This window comes from Monodelphis domestica, chromosome 1 (genome assembly GCF_027887165.1).
Source record: "Monodelphis domestica isolate mMonDom1 chromosome 1, mMonDom1.pri, whole genome shotgun sequence".
Classification (NCBI taxonomy): domain Eukaryota; kingdom Metazoa; phylum Chordata; class Mammalia; order Didelphimorphia; family Didelphidae; genus Monodelphis; species Monodelphis domestica.
This window is the reverse complement of record NC_077227.1, coordinates 24,357,436-24,374,184: the sequence shown is the minus strand read 5'-3', so window position 1 is coordinate 24,374,184 and position 16,749 is coordinate 24,357,436. Positions and strand designations below refer to the sequence as shown.

Sequence of the window (16,749 nt, the reverse complement as noted above, 5' to 3'; positions counted from 1 at the left end):
GACTTGCTTAAGGTCCCACAACCAATACAAGTTGTGAGGTCAGATGTGAACTCCAAGAATATGAATCCTTTTGACTCCAGACCTAGTGCTCTATCTATTGAGCCACCTGACTATTCCCAAGTTCAGACTTGTTTAGCCAAAAAAGAAAGAGCATTTTTTGAAGCATTTTTTTTTTGTAATGCACAGATAAGAACAGAATAAAGGCCAGAAAAAAAAGCCAGGCTAGTGAGACAGCTGACAGGCACACAGCAAATTTATGATACCTCAAAAGAAAAACAACCTGTGTGTAACAGTCATAATTTTATATGTAGGCCTCTCTTTCTACTACATATATGGGAATACCTATTTTATTTGTTGTTTAAAGTTCAGGGTTTAAATATTTTTATTTTTTCAACAGCATGAGCTCCTGGAGAGTGGGGCCTGTTCTGCTTTGCATTGGTCTCCTCAGTTCTAAGCACAGTGCCTGGCACAGAGCAAGATTTTAATATCTTACCTGAAGGCAGATAAGACAGAGCAGAGCACTAGATGCTGGTCAGACCACACTTGGTAGTTTGGTCCAATGAATCTCCCCTCTCCAATCTGTCCTCTACAAGTGTGTCAAACTCAAATGTGACCCATGCTCCCTGAATTGTGCCGAGCTTCCTACCACTTGTGGAATAAATTTCAAAATCTGACTTCCAAGGATCCAGCCTAGTTCATTTAGTGTTCCCTGTCTATTCCTTTCTATCTATCTTCATTCTGTCTTGTTGAATCTAGAGCTTTCAAAGAAAAGCTCAGGTGCCACCTCCACAGAAGAGACCTTTTCTGATCATCCCCACTTTTGAGAATACTTGGATCACTTGGCATTTTCCTTAATTGTGTTATGTTCTCTGCTCTGCTGTTCCTTTTGCACTTACCCAATGGAAGAGTCAGTCAATCAGCATTTGTTAAGTGCCTAATATATATACCAGGCTGAGTCCTGGGATTCCAAGAAAAGCCAAAGGCAATACCTTTTTTCAGAGAGCCCACAGTTTATTGACACTCGGGAACTATGCTGGAAAGTCATTAAACTGATCATACCCTTTGACCCCTAGGTTCCCACAACTGGACATTAATCCTAAGGAGGTCAAAGACAAGAGGGAAAGTCTACTCTAAAAAAAAAAATTATAAGAAGTCATTTTTGTAGCAGGGGGAAAAAAACCTTAGAAGAGTCAGTGTTTATTACCTGGGTAAGTAGCTGAACATATTGCAACATATGAATGTAATGATGATGTACTGAAAGAAACAATTATGAAGCATGGAGAGAACCTGGGAAGACTTAGGAAAACCTGAACCAAGAGAACAGCAGCTTCATGACAACATATACAGACTATGGGCAAAAAGGACCTGAGCTTGTTGATTCTGCACATTTGTTTAGGACATGCTATGTGAAAGGCCCTGTGGTATGGGCACTAGCCTTTTGAAGAGGGACATAATTAAGGGGAGATCTGTTTCAGTCTGAGGAGGAAGCCCTTGTGCTGAGCCTGGAAGAATCCTGGAAGTCCCAGATGAGTAGGGCGAGTGTTTTCCAGGCCTAGAGGGGAGCTGTGACAAATAACAAGCTTGAAAATAGCTAGTTGTCTTGTTTGGCTGAATGTAGAACATGTGAAAGGGGGTCATATGTTCTTTCCAATTCTGGAATTCAGAGAGAGTAATTGAACTAAAGCTAGAAAGCCAATCTGTAGCAGTCTGGTACAGTCATGACTGCCACATCAAGGACTTGATTTATGCAGAGTCACCAAGAGCAGCTATTGACTGAATGTAGATTGGAGTGTAGCAAATATAAAGCAGCTTCCTATGCAGAAGCTTCTTGAAGTTTACCCAGGAGGTAGGTGATAGGGGCTATGCACAAAGGAAGTATTGTAAGAGAAGTTGCATGGCTAAAATCAATTAGCTAAGACAATTTATCAGACGTGAGGGAGAAGTCATGGGTGATTCTGGGCCTGCTGCAAATCTGGGTGGCTGGAAGGATAAGAGGGCCCTTGTTATAGGGGCTGACAGTTCAGGAGAGCAGTTTGGAATTAATGTATATGTTTGGGGAATATCTCTGTAGATCTTGAGAATACTGGATTCACATGAGGTGATAAAATCACTAAGTTATAAGAAAAGAGAGCTGGAGAGACACACTTGGGATAGAGATCAGAGATATATAATAAATAAGAATCATGAAGAGGTGTGATGAGTAGGAGAACCAAATGGGAACAGTGTCATGGAAAGAAAATATCCAGAGAGGAAAGGGAGAGTCAATGCCATAAACTGCCAGGAGATCCAGGAGTCTTAGAATTAAGATAATCCAAGATGATTTGGTAACTTTCAAATGAATATCCATGAAGTACAATTGGACATAGCAAAGAGGGTTCTGAACCTGATCATAAAGTCTCAACTATTCCAAATATTTCTGAGCTCTGTGACAGTGGCCACGTCAGTCATACACCTTTCTCTCTTTTTTCAACTCTAAGAGGTTTTAATTCCTGTAACAAGTCACAAAGTTGTTGCAGAGGTCATTGAGATTATACATATAAAATACTTCTATTAACCTTAAGGCTTTTCATATAAGTGTCCATTTATCTTCATCATCAGCATCATTGTTATTTTAGAAATGTGATATAGTTCAATTATAAAAGGAGATGAGTGTGGATGGTCAGGAAGTGGAGCTGAGGCTCTGATATTGAGAAGTAATCCGTCTCTTCATTCAGGTGCCATCTTTGAACTGTTCAGGTTTGGTTTGTTGGGGATATAGTAAGGAACAGTTTTTGTGAAAGGAAAGTTTTGGACTAAGTAACCTTTGGGATCCCTAACAACTTGGATTCTGTGGTTTTCAAAGCTCCATTCTCTCTCACTTGGACTATTGCATCTCAATACCCTCCCCACAGAACCTGTGTCCAGTCTGTTCCCTCCAATCCACCTTCCCCACAGTTCTCAGGACAATCTTTGGAATCACATTCCCATCTCAGCATAGCCCAGTTTTGCTTATAGAATGAGATCCAAAGTCCTTACCTTGGACTTTGTGGTCCTTCATGGTATGGTTTCAATTTATTTTACTTTGTCTTATAAATTCCATTACCAGGCCTTCACTAACTCAATGCTATAACAAACTGGGTCTCTTTCCCAATTTGTTTCAAGTGCTACCATCTTTAGAAAGCCTTTCAAATTTCCCAAGCTCATTCATTCCAATCCCCAAACAACATTTTTTTTTTGTACATTCTATGTATCTGTTAAAATGGAAACTCTGCTAGGGTTAATAAGATGTGCCATTATTTTTTATTTGTATCTCTAGCTTCTGGCACCCTAGTACTTAATGAGTGCTTGTTTGAAGATTCACTGTTTTCCTGAATATGTCTTTCTTTTCTGCCTCTGCCTGTCCTTGTCATGTTGCCTGCTGCCAGCACCTAATGCTTCCCCTATGAAAGTCCTAATTCTTGAAGGCCCACTTCAAGTTCCATGTCCTATATGATAAACACAGCTAACATTCCTTTAGCATTTACCAGTATCATTTCATCAGATCGTCTGCAGATATAGGTCACATAGCTAGGAAGTGTCTGAAAGCTTAACTGGAGCTCATGGATCTATTTTGTTGTTGTTTGTTTTTATTTTATTTAATTAGTCAATTTAGAACAGTTTTCCCCTGGCTACAAAAATTGATTTCTTTCCCTCCCCTCTCTCTAGCCCTTCCTGTAGCCAACGAGCAATTCCACTGGGTTTTACATGTGTCATTGATCAAAACCTATTTCCATGTTGTTAATGTTTGCACTAGGTTGATCATTTAGAGTCTACATCCCCAATCCTATCCCCATCAACCCTTGTGATCAAGCAGTTGGTTTTTTTTTTCCCCTGTGTTTCTACTCCCACAGTTTTTCCTCTGAATGTAGATAGTATTCTTTCTCATAAGTCCTTCAGAATTGTTCTGGGTCATTGCATTGCTACTAATAGAGAAGTTTATGGATCTATTGGTTGCTGATCCTGTAGCTGGGTGGAAGCTGCCTTGCCTTTGGACTCTTCTGTCCTTAGCATGATTAGCTGCCCAGAACAGGGACTCTAGCTTCTCTTGGCCACCTTTTTGGCCTTCACTGTGGTCGGTGCTTAATAAATGTTTGTCAGATTTAATATGGTTAGATGGAGTGGGTAGGTGGGTCAGATTATGCATCCCTTCAAGGTAAGACTGGGAAAATTTGAACTTTAAGCCCTATAAACATTTCATTTAAGTTCAAAATACTTCTGCCTGTGGGTCATCTGAATATTGCAGATGCTACCTTTCAGTCAGTCATCCAGCCCCACATTTACCATGTGCTAGAATTGATGATACTAGAAAGAAAATGCCCATATAGAGAAGTATCAAAATAGGCATAGGTCCCCCTGACAGTTGTTTTTCAGAGAGAGGTGTTCTGGAAGCTGGGGGGGGGGGTAGGGAAGAGGGGGCAAGAAGTGGTGTTTAAAATGAACTTGGAAGCAAACTAGAAAGATTCAGAGGTGATGAGGATCTGAATCAAAAGTAATTGTTATATGTAGTGAAACAGTGATGGAAGTGAGAGATGTTGGAAGGATGGAATTGCTAAGATTTGGCCCCTGCTCTGATTTGTGAATTGAGGGGGCAAAGAATCAAAACTGCCTCTGAGGTGGTCAGCTTGGGTGACTGGAAGAGGGAAATTAGGAGTGGGGAGGGGGTGAGTGAAAGAAAAGAGGATGAGTTCTTATTTGCACATGTTGAATTTGAGGGGCCTACATGGCATCTAATTCTATGGGGAATTAGTTGGTGACTGGTGCAAGAGACTGAAGATAGATGACTCTCATCATTGACTTGGCATGGTAATTAAATTTAGGAGAGTTTAGAAGGTCCCAGAGAAAGAAGGGGGAGGGGAGAGCACAGGTAAAGCCTTGGAATGTACTCAGAGTTACAGGATCCAATGTGGTTAATGATATTCCTTTGGACCATCCTTTTGTTTCTGGGCATCTTAACTTTTTAATCACTTCACATTTGCACACACATACCATATTTAAGTGTCTTAACTTTTTACCTAGTCTTTGCTCATGATGACCTGTATAGTCTGTTAGCCTGTCCTGAGAGTGGGGCCTGTAGCATGGTTTATTTATTCTTTTGTCTTAGAACTCCCCACCCTGCCTCCACCATAGGCGCTTCATACATTGCATTGAATGGAATTAACATTCTGGGGGTTTTGTGACCATTGCTCTACCAGTATTTTCCTTTAGTTTCACTTCTTTAAGAAAGAGAAAAGAGTATCTTTTAAAGTAAAATTACTATTCTGAAAAGGTGTGTGGTGATGGTGGGGGAATCCCCTCTAGCTGAGGATGAGACAGTGATGGACTCTTGTGGTCTCTTCCTGGCTGTCACCTGCAGTATTAAAGAAACAAGTGTTCCAATTAAAGAGATTGTAAATTAGAGTTAGTTACAAAATCATTTTCCTTATTTTGAATCTAAACTATTTGCAAGGGGGGAGTGATGAGAAGTGGTTTGGGAAGAAGGTAGTGGAGGTTGCTTCTTGAAATTGTGATTTGAGCACAGAATTGGATGAAGCACTGATGAAGTCATTTTCCTTTTGGTGAAATAGTAATAATTTACTAAAGCTTGCAAATAATGTCATATTACAAATGTAGGATACTTAAGGTTTTTAAAACATTCTTGTTAGTATTAGTAAGATAGCCTAACAATTTAACATTTAACCTGTGATCTTTTGACATAGTGGTAGAACAGAGAATGCTAATTTTTAGGGGTGGTTTTCTAGTTATACCTTTGTGTTCCTGTTTTATTTGATTATTTTAATTATGTTGACATTATGGCATGACAGAATCAGCCATGGAGTCAAGAAAACCTGGATTCAAGTGTGAGGCAATCTTCATTACACTGGGCAAGTCATTTAATATCCCAGGTTCCCTAATGATGCTCTTAAGACAATGATTTGCATAACTTCTCCTTTATCCTAGTTTTGTGCAAGGAAGTGGCCCTTCTTACTGAGGCCTACCAGCCACTCTGCTTATTTACTTAACCCCATCCTCTCCTTTATTCACATTTCTGTGGATTGTCTTTTTAGATCACCTCCTTTGGAAATTTCCTCCAATCGTCGGCCTCCTTCTGTCTACTGGTATCCTCTGCTGCCTTCAGACCTGCTCAAGTCTCCTGCATCCTTAAAATCCTTATTTTTATTCAACTCTATCCTTGAGCTATCATCCTTTCTCTTTCCTCTCTTAGCCTGACACTTTGAAAAAGTTGTTTATATTTGCAAACTCCTTGGCACTTGATGGTGAGCACAGTAAATAGTCCACTTGGCCTGGAATAAGGAGACTTAAGTTCAACTTTAGCTTCAGACACCAACTCTATGACCCTGGGCAAGTCACTTCACCTCTTTGTCTCAGTTTCCTCAACTGGAAAATGAGAGTAATAATAGCATCCAACCCAGAGGGTTGTTGTGGAGATCAAATTATATGATATTTGTAAATAGCACTTGGCACAGGGCCTGGCATAAAATCGGAACTAGATACATGCTTATTCTCTTATGCTTATATGCTTAATTGAAACTTTCTTCTTCAAAGTTAACATCTCATAACTTCAAAATCTGATCGATTTTCTTCAGTTCTCAGCCTTCTTGAACTGTCTGCTGTTTGAGATCATGGATCATCCTCTCTTAAGATATTCCCACCACCCTAGATTTTTGTGATATCACTCTTTCTCCTCCCCCCTTTTTACTCCTGATCTTGATCAGTCTTGAGGCATATTTGCTGAAAGACAAGTCATATTATCCTCCAACTACAGCTGTCTCAAAGGTTTTGTCCTGCACTCTCTTCTTTTTACCCTCCATAGTCTCTTGTTAGCCTCATAAGCTTACATGGGTTTAACTGTCATCATCTGATTTTTAAACTCTCTTCCATATTGTATTATCAGGAGAATGTATTGTTAATATAGATAGATGATAGTTTGGTTTCCGTTAGAAACTTGGAGGTCACTGAAATCACTAAGCAGTTCTCCCAAAGTCCATTCAGCCCATTTGTTTGTTTTGAACTCTTAGAATCAATACTAAGTATCTTTTCCAAGGCAGAAGAGCATAAGGAAAGGCTAGACTGTTGTGGTTAAATGACTTGCCCAGGGTCACATAGCCAGATGGTCTGCTTTGAACCTAATACCTTCTATCCAGGCCTTGCTCAACCCTCTTCAGCTTCCCTACCCCCTAGCCCCCACCCCCTCTCCACTCTCTAGCTCCCTCCCTCTTGTTTTATCCTCTGGGCCTAGGCTTTTTCATGCAAAGTGACTGTCTAACCTATATAGGGATGCTGATGGACCAATTCTGCAGGTTACCTTTCCAAAGGAAAGTTGTAATCTGGAAAAAGATACTCTATTCACTTCGGTTTTCTGGGGTGGGTAGTTAAGCCAATCCTTCTTAAATTATTGTGTAATGTCTTTTTGAGGAGATATGGCCATTTAGAGGAAATAATAAAAATAGTATAATCTAACAGCAAGTTGTGAAGTATCTAAATTTGATATATAAACATGATGTATATAGGAGAGTTAGTGTGAAATCTTGTCTCTTTAATCTCCATATTGATTTATATGAGTGTCTTTGTAGATAGGTTCTTTAAACAAGATAATTAGGATACCATAAATAACATTGCCTATATTATACTCCCAACTCCTAGAAGGAAAATTATTTTTACTGTGTGACTGTTCTGCTTTAAATAGGGTAGTTCTTACACTTAAATATTGGGTTGGGAAACCAGGGGAGTGGAAGGGTTGGTAAATAGTGAGAAGGGCAGTCTGCAAAAGTTTTTTTCTTTTCATTCTAAATCCAGTGTCAATAAACAGTAAATATTTTAATGACTGTCTTGTCACAGTCCACAGCTATACTAAGCTGTAGAGACTTAAAGAGAGTAAATGCTATTTCCTGCCATTATAAGGAGCCTGAATTCTAATGTAGGAGACAACAAACACATCTAATAAATAGAATAAATATCAAATAAACAAATATGACTCTATATAGTAGTTACATACAAGGCAGATCAGGAAGGAAGGTATTAGCAGCTGTAGGGGGTTAGTTAGGAGGAAGGATGAAAAACCTTGCTGGAAGATTGGGCTTGAGCTGAATCTTAAAAGAGAGTGGTAACCTGAACACATGCTCAGAAATTTGCTGATGTCTTTTGCTGCTATAACTTTCAAACTGTCAAAATTTATGATTAAAATACTTTATGCTTATAAACATCAATGGCTGTGCCTTCTCAAGATAGTAATAGTAGCTGTTATAGTTACAGATGAAGACTAATTGGAATAGTTTGTTGATATTTCATCCCAGATTCAGAGTAGTAGAATTGTTACTTCGTCCAGTGTTTTGTGTCTACTGAAAATTACTAGCAAAAATTCAGAATTTTAAAATAACCAACAAATGAGGCATAATCTTAATTATTATTTAAAGGATAGAAATATTTATCACTTTGAAAGTATAACCTATCAGCACAGGATGATTTGTATTCTTAAAAGTTTTCAAGTTGTACATGTTATATAGCACTGTTTCCAAGAACCATGTAGCTGCATCTAGTAAAAATGGAGCCACTTTCATTGTTATTATCTACTAGTTGTTGGGTATTGGATACTATTTATGTGATACATGGGTCATCAAATAACTTTTTTCAATCGGGTCCATTGTCATTCAGTAGTATTTGTTTTTGTTTTTTTAAGCCCTTTACCTTCTATCTTAGAATCAATATTGTGTATCAGTTCCAAGATAAGAAGAGCAGTAAGGTCTAAGTAAAGGGAGTTAAATGATTTGCCCAGGGTGACACAGCTAGGAAGTGTCTGAGGTCAGATTTGTACCTAGGACCCCTCCCCTCTCTGGGCTGGCTCTCAATCCACTAGGCCACTGAGCTGCCCCTATTCAGTAACATTTCTGTTATTTCTGACCCTGTTGGGTGAAACTTGCCTTTCCTCCCTGGCTCTGGTGCATGATTGCTGCAAGCTGTGCTCAGTTTCCTATGCTGCTTTTGCTTTAGGGTCTTTGCTTCCTACTCAGAGGTATTTTTTAAACTGGTTGAGCTGGTTAGCAGCTTCTTTTAGTCTTTAGTCTTGATGCTCACCTGCCTCCTTTTCTTTTAAACACACATTTCTCCCATTTATTCTATCATTTTTTTCTGTGAGGTCAAATAGTCAAAGAAAAACAGAACCATAGTATGGAAGTTTGTGGGCTTTATTTTTAAGTGTCTTTTCTTTCCTTTTTTTTTTTTAAATCTGGGGGTCAAGATGGCAGCTTAGAAGCAGCAAAAGTTCAGACCCCTGAAAACCCTTCCTTACCAATCACAAACTGAATGCTCCTAGGGGACTGAAATTCAAACTTAACAACAGGACAGAGGTGGGGAACCTTCCTTCTGGATTAAAATCAAAAGGTACACCCCCCAAAAGCCGGAATCCAAGAACACTCAGGTCTAAGGGGAAGGCAGAAGGAAGGTCCCAGGACCCCTCTCCCCCAACCCAGAGTGCTGAGCCCCCAGCGGCAGCGGGAACCTCTGGGCAGGCAAAGGTGCTGGTTTGGAGGGTCTACCTTGTGAGGAGCGGGGCACCGGGCTCAGAGCGTCCAGCTTGGGGAGGCAGCCAGGGAGAGACGGGGTGCCCCGAGGCTGGGTCATTCCATCTGGCTCCAGTCTCAATGGAGGTTTTTGCCTGGGGCACATCCAGACCAACCCAGTTGAACCTGATCCCATCAGGGCTCCTCAGAGCTCAGGGAGGCCAGGACCCCTCCCCCCCTAGAGTGCAGGGCCTCTCGCAAGGACAGGAACCTCAGGGCGGGCAAAGACACTGGGGTACCTTGCGGACAGTGCTGTGCTAGGCTCAGAGCGTAGAATGCAGGCAGTGGAGAAGCAGCTGAAGAGAACTGGAGAGAGCCTGGGAGGCTCCAGCCTCAGAGCACATACAGCCCAACCCAGTTGAACTTAATCCGATCAAAAGCCTCCAGAGGACAGGGAAGCTAACATTCCTCCTCTAAAGACTGTACCAAGAAGAAAGAAATTACAATAGACAGCTTCTGCACAGGTAATGAATAAAGAGCGAATGAAACAAAGGGGGAGGGATCAGCAAAGGACAAATCAGAAATCCCAGCGAATTGGATACAGGCTTTGGAAGAACTCAAAATGCAATTCAAAACACAATTAAGAGAGGCTGAAGACAATTGGGAAAAGAACTTAAAAACTAAATCATCTGGAAACAGAAAATAGTGTCTTGAAAGCCAAAATCAACCAGCTGGAAAATGAGGCAAAAGAGATGAAGGACAAGGTAAAGAGGATGAAAGATGACCTCCAAAGAAAATCAGACCAAAAGGGAAAGGATGGCCAAAAAGCCAACATTGGCTACTACCTTCGCAAACTTCCACTTCCATCAGGTAGCAAAAACTGAGAAGCTCTGGTATGATCATCCCAGAAGCCATTGGGAGAAGCATGTTAGTTGAGCGAACTAGGAAGGGGTTGCTGGGGTAGAATGGCTCTTTCCCTTTCCTGACATTTACAGAGGTCTCATGGGATCACAGATCCAGGACATCAGAAATTGGGGCCAACCCTCTCATCATTCCATAGATAGGCAAACCTAAGGCCCAGGAAGTCCAGCGACTTGTCCAAGAATTTGAATTTGATTTGGATTTGAATCTAAGATTTCTAACTTTAAACTAATTAGGATTCCAAAAGTTGGCAAGTAATTAAGTACCAGAATATCCTATTTATTAAAGAAACAAGGACTAGTTTGTCTTTCTTTCCTTTGAAGCCTAATCCCATCATCTTGTTTTGTATTTCTGAGATGGCCTTTAAACATTATTTTATTTGGTCATTTTCAAACATTATTCATTGGAAACAAAGATCATTTTCTTTTCCTCCCTCCCCCTCTCCCCCCATCCACCACCTCTCCCATAGCCAAGGCGCGATTCCACTGGGTATCACATGTGTCCTTGATTCAAACCCATTTCCATGTTGTTGGTATTTGCATTAAAGTGTTCATTTAGAGTCTCTCCTCAGTCATTTCCCCTCAACCCCTGTAGTCAAGCAGTTGCTTTTCCTCAGTGTTTTTACTCCCACAGTTTGTCTTTTGCTTGTGGATAGTGTTTTTTCTCCTAGATCCCTGCAGATTGTTCAGGGTCACTGCATTGACACTAATGGAGAAGTCCATTACGCTCAATTGTACCACAGTATCCGTCTCTGTGTACATTTTCCTGGTTCTGCTCCTTTTGCTCTGTATCACTTCCTGGAGGTTGTTCCAATCTCCATGGAATTCCTCCAATTCATTATTCCTTTGAGCACAAAAGTATTCCATCACCAACATATACCACAATTTGTTCAGCCATTCTCCAATTGAAGGGCATCCCCTCATTTTCCAATTTTTGGCCACCACAAAGAGCGCAACTATGAATATTCTTGTATAAGTCTTTCTCTCCTGACTACCAGAGCAGGACAGACAAATTAATGACCAGTCACTGGTGATCTTTTTTTTTTTTTTAAAACCCTTACGTTCTGTCTTGGAATCAATGCTGTGTATTAGCTCCCAGGCAGAAGAGTGGTCAGGGCTAGGCAATGGGGGTCAAGTGACTTGCCCAGGGTCACACAGCTGGGAAGTGTCTGAGGCCAGATTTGAACCTAGGACCTCCCATCTCTAGGCCTGGCTCTCAATCCACTGAGCCACCCAGCAGCCCCCCACTGGTGATCTTTAAGAGAAGTTACTGGAAAGCTGGAAAGTATAGCCTAGAGTCCAGAGAGCGTGGTGGCAGCATGGAAAACTAGAACCAGTGGGATCTGGAACTAAAGTGAGGAGTGATATCTGCAACCCAATTCAGAGTGCTGGGTAGCTCTACTGACTGAGTTAAATAACAGGAGTGGGGTACAGAGAGTTAGGAGTAACCCCCCAAATTGGAATAGAAATGCAAAAGAATCAAAAATGAATGGATTAATTCCATAAAGTATGAAATTTCCCATTGGCACTTTACTGAGAGGATGCCAGCCATTCCAGATGGAAGATGAGTGAATTAGTGTAAGAAAATGAACTTTGGCTAGAGAACCCCACCAATCTAGAGGTCTAAAGATGAGTAGTGACAGCAGCTTCTCTCTCAGGCACACTCTCTTTGCTTTTTTTCTTTGTCCCATTTTCTCCATGTAGCCTATGGGAAAGAGGAAAATTTCCTTGACTTGTCCATGTTAATGGCAACTTTTGCATGGGCTTGCATAAGTAGCCTGAGGAGGCTGAGGATCTCAAACTTAGGACTTCTTTCTGCCTTTCTGTTGCCTTATCTGAAAGCAAATCTGAGACTGGAGGCTTGACACTACACTCCCTCAGCCTACAGATCTTCTGCATAGAGAAAGAAATTTCCTGATGTGGTTGAAGGTTGTTTAATACTTAAATAGCAAATCCTCTGAGTTTCTGTTTGTATGTTCAACAGTTTCTGATATTTACCTGCCTGGGGGAAAACTAAACCTCAGCATGATATTGCATGCCTGGAAGAGGACTCTTAGGAATCTTTGGGAAAGAGGGAATCACTGAATTACCCCAAATTCAGTTCCTATCTGGGTGACATTAATGGGACTTTTGGAATTATCCTTCTCTGCCTCCTTCCTAGGGAACTGGAACCTCTAGCTATAACCTCTGGGTCCCTGTTTTGATTGGCAACCTTCCTTCCTCCTCTCTTACTGGGCCTTGCTGGGCTTCCTTTCACTTCCTGTCCCTCTCCAAGCCCTACCACCATGCTGTTTCTTCCCCCACTTGTCACTTCTTTCTACCCTCTGTATTATTTACCCCTTTTGGAGTTGGAAGTCCTTGAGAACAGGGATTATGAGTATGTTTGTATCCACAGCACTTTAATGTCAATGGCATGACCCATTCTAGGCGTTTTGTGATCTCTTGTCTTTCCATGGGGCTTCATGCTCTACCTTTCCATGGGGTTTAGTCAAAGTTCTATTCAGTTAAGACATAATCATAATTCCAAAAGAGCATGTTCAGATAAGGGTAACCCAACTGTGAAGGACTTCAAGATTATGCCCTGTTGCAAAAATTAATTAAAGCTTGTGATGGGGGGAGGGGGGAGAGGGTAGGGCTTGGGGGTTAAGAAGACCAGAATTCAAGTTTGGCCTCAGTTAACTTAGTTCCCTGACCTTGTGCAAGTTACTTAACCTCTGTAAAATAAGGAATCTGGTTATAAAAAAGGTTGATGTACATGGCCAGGATGGGAGTTTATTTTGCTTGACTCAAAGGCTTTTTTTCCTATTGAGAGAGGGGGACTCAGTGGACAGGAAGGAGGGAGTAAAAAGAAAAGAGGTCATTAAAACATTAAAGTGTGTGTGTTTGTTTTTGTTGTTGAAACAGGCAAAAGAGGACAGAAGAAGGGTCAAAGGGAGTTACAGATAAGCAGGATGACTTTGAAAGTGGATGTTTGAAAGTGTAAAATGTTGAACTTAAAAGAAAAGCTAGTTTTACATAATATTTACTGTTTCCAGACTGCCCTCTCTTCTACTAGGATTAAAATGCTCATTTTTAGTTGATGTTTTTAAGTTCAGAGTTTGTAAAAATAAATGTAAAGAGAGGTTTAGATTAGCCTGACCTCAAATATCATTTCCAACTCTGGTTTTCTGATCCTTTGAACAACAGCTCTTTAACCTTGTGAAGTCCCAGTGACTTTTAAGAAAAGAGATTAGGCTTATCCTCCTTGGACCCACAGAGTAGACGTAAAACAATACTCACTGGAAGCAGATTTCCTTGTCTGAGAACAGGTTAGGGTCAGGGTTCATCGGTAAGGCCCCTGGTACATTGGGCCTACGAAAAGAATTCTACACAGGGAGCAAAGGCACAGTTGAGCTCCAATCTCTGGAGGGTATCACAGAGTTGGCCTTACAGCATAGCATGGTACCACTCTCAGTACAGGCCATATACTGACTCCCCTCCCCCGCTTCATAGATTTGGATGTTGAGGCTTAGAAAGATTTGGGTCACAACTGGAATCTAAGTCTTCTCATTCCAAATGCATTTCATTCTACCAACCTACAATAAATTTGGTTTGGGACTTGCTTCTCAAGGGTTCATCCTCTATCGAGATCTTCCAAAGTCATTTTATCAGTGTATTTTATATGGTGTCTTAAGACTTTTAAGAATCTCAAAGACACAGAATACAGGATTCTTCCCAGAATAAAAGTATGTTCTTTGTGAAATCTATTGTGACTTAGTATCCTGTTTGTTTTTGCTTGGTTCTGAGTTTCTGGTTTTGTTCCTGATATTTGAGGCTTCAGGATAAGGGACCTCTGGAGAAATGAAGAATTACCATTATATGGAACATATAAGATCCTGAGGGCATTGGACTGGCCTGTCTTGGATAGATACATAATCTTACAATACAAGTTAGTACTTTCTCTTTGTATGGTTCTGTTTTCCCTGATAATTCCATGCACATTAAATATTGCCTGCCCACCTCATTCATCTCAGATCTGTCCACATAATAGAAGTGAGCAGGTGAATGGCATAATCAGTCAATCAACACATTCTTTAAGCCCCTACTACCACTGTACTAAGTGTTGGGGATGCAAAGAAAGACCCCCAAAAGTCCCTGCTCTTGAGCTCTGTTTGTGGTGGAATTTCATTAAATACTTGATAACCAAATCATCAATCTTCTATTAAATGCCTGCTACTTATTTTGAGTTTCATGTAGAAACAAATCAAAAACACCACAAGTTGTACTTTTATTTTTTTAATCCTTATCTTCCATCTTATTGGTTCTAAGGCAGAAGAGTGGTTAGAGCTAGGCAAAGAGGATAAAGTGCCTTGCCCAGGGTCACACAGCTAGGTAGTGTCTGAGGTCAGATTCGAACCTAGGACCTCCTGTCTCTAGGCCTGCCTTTCAATCTTTTGAGACACCCAAGATGCCCCCCTAGTTGTTCTTTCCAAAAAGTGTTTAATACAGAAATACCATTTGTGCCAGATCTTCATCTGGGAGGAAAAGATAGAAAATGGTGAATGGAAGCAAAAAGAATAACATTTCAGCCTAGGCTAAGCCCTACTTGGGCCCATTGTACTCCAATTTTTAAATTTTTTATTGATTTAGATATTTCATATGCCTTTTTTTTTTTAAGAGAAAATTAACACAATTAGTGAATATTCATTGACAAGCAGAAAAAAGTTCAAATTTCAACTTGAGGGGTTTTCTTACAAAAAAAGGAAAAAATATGATAAGTTTAGAAAGGATTGCTATGGTTCTTAATAAAACTTTACAAATGTATGAAAATGGCCTTAATTACTTTGGGAGAAAAGTGTACAGACATTTATCTAGGGTGACTTAGGAATAAAATGAATTTATGGCTTTTTTAAAAAGCCTGTCACCAACAAATCATGCCAATGGCAAAGTATGCGGTGATAAGTAAGCACAAGTGGCTTGTCTGCCTCCTGGAAGTCCTGGCTTGTTATTAGCCAGAGGGAGAAAGGGTCAGAGCCAACCCTACTTGATACCAAGGCCCAGTATATTGTGCCGGAGACAGTTTGACCAGGAGCTCTTGGAATGTTGTCACAACAGGGACCTGGGGTTGGGAGATGGCTGATCATATTGTGAACCTCCTATCTAAGCACATGGAAACTGTGTGGTCGCATTTCAGTGTGACATCTGCCTCCCAGCACTTGTATAACCTGGACAAGTCACTGCAAGTCTTTGAGCCTTACCATGTCCACATGGAAAACTTGAAAAGGACTTTAGTTCCTTTCATTTCTTGGTCCCCTCATTGGGGATCGAAGTTCAGAGGTGCTACATCCACAAGATCCTTCCTGGTGTTTACATAGAAAGCAGCCTATCTTGGGGGGGGGGAGGGGGGGTGTCACAGTTTCTCCAGAAGCAGAAACAAATTCCAGGCAGACACTCATCTCCCTTATCTTTTCTCCCTTGTTTCTTGAAGTGTAAGAGGAGGGAAGTAGGAAAGGCAACAGAACTTATCAAACCCAAGATTCAGGTCATAAACCAATAGAGGACATAGATAGGAATCCTTAGGAAGCAGCTACCAATCCAAAAAATGGAAAGCAGACTGCATTTGGAGTGAGAAGACTTGGATTCCAGTTGTGACCTGAGGCAATTCACTTAACCTTTCTAAGCCTCAGCACTCAACTGTATGAAGTGGCGAAGGGAGAGTCTGTATATGGCCTGCACTGAGAGTGGTACTGTGCTGTATGCTGTGGGGCCAGCTCCGTGACACACTCCAGATTGCAGCTCAATTGTGCCTTTGCTCCCTGTGTAGAATTCTTCTTCATGTCCTCCCATAAGTTCTTCACAGGGAACCTACCTAGTGTGCCAGGGCCTTTGAAGCTGGTTCTTGTGGCATTAAATAAACCCCAGTGAAGCACAAGATCTGATTCCCTCAACATACCTTCCTTTCACATTTCACTCATTGATGACAACTGCCAGTATGCTGCTTTTTTTTCATAATTCTTGGTTGGTTGTTTCATTTCCAATCAACAGTATAATAAATGATAGACCTTATAATTTTTTGGCCATGATATTCAGGTTTTTGCCCATAGTCCTTGGAGTCATAGGATCATCACGAGAAGTGAAATCTTATTCACTTTAAATTGTTTCCTGAGGTAATTCAGAAGTGTGGAATATATTTAAAAAGACTTCTAACAAAAAAAGTGAACTGATAAAATTTTAAAATTCTTGGTGAAGTAATCCTGTGCTTTGTTACTTTGGATTTGTATTCTAGGGCATTTTTTCTGTTTGACCTTATAGAGCAGGGGTTCTTAAGCGTGGGCCAA

The 16,749-nt window shown here is 40.7% G+C and overlaps 1 protein-coding gene across 4 annotated transcripts in view; it reads left to right on the top strand.

Moving 5' to 3' along the window:
* The window catches only part of JMJD1C (jumonji domain containing 1C), a 226,752-nt gene that overhangs the window by 138,551 nt on the left and 71,452 nt on the right, over positions 1–16,749 (top strand). The window contains exon 4 of one of the 4 annotated variants that reach the window (XM_056796014.1): positions 1,074–1,208. The exons of the other annotated variants lie outside the window; for them this stretch is intronic. The gene's annotated coding sequence lies outside the window, so the exon portion shown is untranslated. The remainder of the gene's footprint in view (positions 1–1,073; positions 1,209–16,749) is intronic. 4 annotated transcript variants of the gene reach the window in all.